This window comes from Glycine soja, chromosome 14 (genome assembly GCF_004193775.1).
Source record: "Glycine soja cultivar W05 chromosome 14, ASM419377v2, whole genome shotgun sequence".
In the NCBI taxonomy this organism is placed as follows: Eukaryota; Viridiplantae; Streptophyta; class Magnoliopsida; order Fabales; family Fabaceae; genus Glycine; species Glycine soja.
The window spans coordinates 27,328,555-27,334,741 of record NC_041015.1 but is presented as its reverse complement, the minus strand read 5'-3'; positions in this window follow the sequence as shown (position 1 = coordinate 27,334,741).

The following is a 6,187-nucleotide window of genomic DNA, read 5'->3' as shown; positions in this document are numbered from 1 at the left end:
ATTTTGTTATGATTATTTTTTTAATAGCTTAAAACTATCAAAATTGTTTAGATTAAGTGTTTAATAGGTATTCACATTTTTTTGTGGTTTAAACCGCCAGACATTGCTTCACCATGGACATTAGTGGAACCGACACCATGGAGTCCCACTCCTCTTCCACATATCTTATCTAGCCGTTAATGAGGCCAACACACTTGAAGTTGAAACCGTCCTCTAGAGTGACATGGATGGTGGTGTTAGGATTCCTAGAGTTCGAGGACTAGGGGAGAGAAAAGGTAAGGAAAGGAAACTATATTTCTTCTTATGGTTTGTCATCTTTCAAAGCATTAATATATAGAGCATCACGCAGGATGCTGATGTTGATAGTCTCATAACAAAATTATCAATTCTGTAATAACAAAATTACAAACAAAAAGGAAACATCAGACAGAAAAAGGAAACAAAAAGGATGATGGCAGATAAGGTGGGGACAACATCTTATATTATGCCAACTCACTAATGTTCCATTTCCTCATCCCTATCATTCCTTGGCCCATCAAAAACACCTTGCCCTTGAGGTGTTGAGGATTCAAATCATGGTTTCAAGGAGGTTGCAAAAGTAGGATCTGGAACAAGAAGAAAAAAGGAACCAAAAGTAATTGGAGTGCAATTTTAAAGGGCATAAAGTTTGAGAATTGGGCTTGGAATTTTTATTTTGTTTTTTTTAACATCAATTGGTTTGTGTAGGTGACATTGCTTCGATAAAACCGATTGTTGTTGGGCTACCAACCTAAGGATTGATATAGTAGACATTTTAGGTACTACATGACATGAAAACGTGGTCCTTTTTCTACAAACCTTATTTTGGAATCATAAATGCAAGCACCCTTTTTTTTGCAAGGCGTAGGAGAAATGAAAAGACATTTGCAAGTGCATGTGTAACGTGCTATCAATTTAAAGTGGGTATGGAGTGATGCATATGGGACCTTGGAAAGTTGGTGGGCATTGGAGGGTGTGGGTTCTATTGAAAAAAAAAACGTGAAAGTGGGATTGGCGGAGGGAATTGACGTGTCAAATGGTGATTGGAGGATTGAAAGCAACGATTGAGATTGAGAATAAGGAGAAAAAACAAAAATTGGAAAACAAAGGACGGAGATGTTTGCCCAAATGGGTTATGGAGGAGATTGATAATGACCCCGATCTTGCACATACCGATCAATAGGGAAGAAGAAACCATGAATATATATCACTTGGGTGTGATACTTTGCCAATGCTCAAGGGTGAAACCCCAATTCAATGTTATGTTGATTTCATGCATGCTTTCAATGACACTTTCAAGCAACTCCTTTGGTCACACCATTGTGGTAAATATCTTTCTCAATGTAATTTTACATCATGGTGTGATTTGTTGTGCTACATAAACTCCTTTTGATGGCATATTTTAGGAAATCCAAATTGGAACGGGACCAGCAGGTGAGCCATGTTACCTTTCATACCTAGAGCAAAATGGGATGTGAAAATTCCTAGGAATTGGTGCTTTCCAATGCTATGATTCCTTCTTCTTGTACTTTTTTTTATATATAATTGTTTTAGGATTTGTTGGATAATTTCTTCATGAACAAAGAGCAGAAAATAAGGTAAAATGTGTTCTAGTACTTAATTATGCTATGGTGCAACATATGTTGGGTAGCTTAAAAGTTGTTGCGGAAGTTGAGGGTAAGCCTTAATGGGGAAGCATAGGCCCTACTAAGCCTAAATGGTGCAATATTTGTTTATCTTTTTGTGTATTTCATATGTAGGGTTGAATCTGCTATTTGGGCCTTAAAAAGACTACTATAGAATAGCCTTGGAGACCTATGTATTGTTTGGGAAGCCATGAACAACATGATCATGTTGCAACACACTGAAATTAAGGCATCTTTTGAGACAAATACACATGTGGTTGGACATGTTCTTAAAGTTACCTTACACAAGAAACTACTTGGCATGGTATCAAGTATGCTTTAAACTAGATTGTTGCTGAGTATGAGCGTGTAAGTTATGTTGGTATTGATAGTTCTCGTTGTGGATGTGTAATGAGAACTATTCATGGTCTTCCTTGTGCATGCGAGCTAACTAGATATGTTGTCGGTAGCATACCTTTGGGTGTAATCCATATGTTTTGGCGGAGGCTAAGTTTTTTAGACCAAGGGTTATCTGAGCCCGAAGTAAGCATAACCGAAAAAATGGAAATCATATCCAAGCGATTTGAAGAACTTGATGTATGTGGCAAAGTTACTGTAAAGAGTAAATTTCGGGAAATTGTCTACCCTAACATAAGCTCTATGCGTGCTCCTCCAAAAAAGGTCAAAACAAAAGGTGTTCACAAGAAACTAATGACCAAGCATCAAAGATCAACAAAGCGTGATCCGTCTTATTGGGAGTATGTTGATGCATTACATTCTGTGCAAAATAGTAATTCTTCAGTCAAACATAGTGCATCATCATCTGAGCAAGCAAAACTAAGAAGGACCATGCCAATGTTGGATCCATTTCATCCATGCATTCATGATTCCATTGAAAACATTGTTGATGTCAAAGCTGATGGTAATTATGGATATCGCGCAATTGCTGCCTTATTAGGTATGGGTGAAGATTCATGGTCTTTGGTTCGCAACCATTTGCTTAAAGAACTTGCAAAATGGTCTGATGAGTATATCAACCTGCTTGATGGCATAGACAGATTTGAGGAATTAAAGCAGTCCCTACTTGTTGATGGATTATCCATGGTATATAAGTTTTTTGTTACGTTTTGATGGATTAATTTTGCTTTAAATAAATGTAATTATAACTGTTACATGCAGGTTACCATGGATAAGTGGATGAATATAATTGACATGGGATATGTGATTGCATCAAGGTATAATGTCATCCTTATTTCTCTTTCTTTCCAACAAAGCATGATAGTTTTTCCTCTTAGAAGTGAACCCAAGAGATTGTTCTATACATCGTGTAATATGTATTGGTCATGTGTATGGTATCATGTGTATGGTAATCATTTTGTTCTGGTAAAAGCGTTATCATTCTGTTTGTGTATTTTATGTATTAAATAGTCTTATGATAATTTTAATGTGTATGTCCATATGTGACAGGTATTTCTAAGAGACTGTTGTCCATTACTGCCAGTAGCTTTGTTATGATCTACACATTGTCATCATCAAACAAAGCAGTGGCCTACACCATATATTAGTATAATGCATTAGTACCCAAATTTATTGATGTTGAAAACAAACTTTGTTGATTTAGGTGAAGATTGAACATTTAGTTACTTATTTAATTGTCATGTAATATGATAATATACGTGTGTTTCATTGGACATTCATATAATTATTTATTTATAGTTAACTTTTAAATGGTGTACAATTATTTATGTTTTACTATTTTAATGACAAACTTATTTGACTAAAGAGGGTTTACGGTTACTACAATACGTTGAGCTTAGTTGTACGTCACTAATTAAGGTTTATGATTTACTTATTGTTTGACGGTACGCGACTAATTAAGGTTGATGGTTTAATTCATGACCTAGGGTCTAGGGTTACGAGAGTTATTAAATAATAAACATTGTCTAGTTATGAAAATAAATAAAAAGGTTCTCACATAAAATTAAATAATAAACATTGTCTAGTTATATTGCATACAAAAATCATATAAAACCTAATAAATCCTAAAGGTCTTCATGCATCTTCCATACGCCGCCTTCGTCGTGACCGCACATATACATTGTGTTTCACAGTCACACCTCTGATGATCCTTAGGTAGTCTTTCATGATAGTGTATGCCTTTGTACCTTTTCTCACTATCCTTAGGTTGAGCAACCGTTCCAAACTTTCATCTATTGCTTAGCAAGACTCCTTAGACATTTACAACAACGGAAAAGGTTTATACTTAATGCATGTTCAAATAAAATGAATAACAAAGTTAATTGAAAATATATTTTACCACTGCATGTCGAGGTTGCTCTACATGAGCAGGTGAATCTGCAGGTGCTTTGTCCATAGCTGTTGCCGCCACCTGGTGCTGAGGAATATCTAGTTCAATAAATATGTCATCGCGCAACACGCGTGGATGTCTAGGAGGATCCCTAGCCTGTGCCGAACTCATGAAGGGATTAGAAATCATGTAGAACCACTGCATGTAGTCTGCTGCACACTGTCCAGGTGCAACACATATCTGACCCACCGATGCAAGGTATTTAGAAAACTGAATCCATCTATCATCAATATCTTCTATGCATAACGTTGGAGCAGCAGGGTGTGGAGGAATGGTTTGTACATACCAAACTGTCGCACAACCCTCTTTGGTCGGTGTATGACAATAAATGGACCCCATTAGATATGTTCGAAAAACAAAGAAATCAGCTCAAATTCTCTATATGCACGGTGGTCACCATAAGGAATCCAACACACAACATCAAACGTCAATCTATCTATCCACTTACGATACGTTGACACTGGTAATGCCTTCCCAAACTTCCAACGGCAGGCACGTGGTTTCCTCTCATGACAATCTTCAGCAGCAATAGACGAAGCAATAGAAGGAAAATGCTCATAGATCCAACACTGCACATATTTTGAAAACAAAAAAAATCAAAACAATACTCAACATAAAATACATAACAAAAATAAAAAATTAAATTATAATTACCTGTAAAAGTGTGATATATCCTGCAAGTTGCCTGACGCTGCTCTTTGATGCATCATTCAAATTCTCATACTATGGACTAGGGCGACAGCTCCCCATGCGTAGCTTCCATTTTGGGTGAGGTCATGAAAAGCATCCAAGAATACCACATGCACGTGAGTGACACTATTGTTAGCAAAGAGTGTGTAACCTACTAGATGCAAGAGATATGCTCGAGCTGTTACAGTCCATTATGTTGCGTGACATTTGCTATGATAAATGTCTTGCAGCCACGATAGCCGAACATATATCCCATGACATAATACTATCTCAGCTTTTGCTCCTTCTGAACTAACTTCAAGCAATTCAATTAAGAGGAAGACAACTTCATCCATATGAAGAGCCTCAAAGCTATGGAAGGCACCTGTAATGGACAGATGAAACAACAATGCCACATCATCGAGGGTAATAGTCACCTTTCCGACAGGAAGATGAAAACTACTAATTTCCTTATGTCACCTCTCTGCAAAAGCCGATATAAGTCCCTGATCGCCAATCTCCAAGGAACATGCAATCAAATGACTTAATCCTGTGGCAACCACTAAGCCTTCAATCTCTGGAGTAGGCTTGGCAAATTTCTCAACCTTCCTTCCATGGGAGGATGACTTCAACTGAGATATATACTAATAAAAATATATACTAAATTGTGAAATATATACTAATACAAATTTGGAATTTATGATATCTAACAAATTTATAAAATACCAAATATAATCAAATTACTTATATTTTTTACAAAAATAAATCACAATAATATATATACATTGGTTTTTTTAAATAAACAAACTACTTAATTTCTTTATTAAAAACCAACTTAAAAAAACAAATATAATTAATGAAATAAAAAAACCAAAAAAATATACAACAATATTTATTTATTAAAAATTAATTTTTACAACAAAAATATTAATTTATTTATATATTTTTTAAAATATTAAAACAATAATTATTTCTTTAAATTTTAAATTTAAAAAATAAAATAAGTTTACAAATTGGATAATCCATATAAGTCAATCCTAATTCGTATGACATATGAATTGTTAATCCGTATAACTCATACGGATTGACAATCCGTATGCGTTATACGAATTTCCCAATCCACAAAACTATAACATACAAATAGAGAGGACAGGGACCACAATGACGACGAGGCTATCACTAACAATGCAATGATGACGAAGGGATTGACAACGAGGTTTCACGGCACGATGGCAGAGCTCTCAAATTCAAGGAGTCTGATAAACAGTAGCAGCAATGCGATAAAGAGGGAGGTTGAAGGAGATGTGTTTTTTAAATTTTTTTATAGAAGAACATTTTTGCCACTTCACATAACTTGTTGGGTGCACCAGCAATTCTGCTGGGTGCACAAAGAAAAACCCATCATTGATACAAAACTATTGGACCCTGGTACATCTTGGAGTGGTAGCCAAACCATTATTGCAGCACCATTGAATAATACAACAAAATATCAAACAAACTAACATGT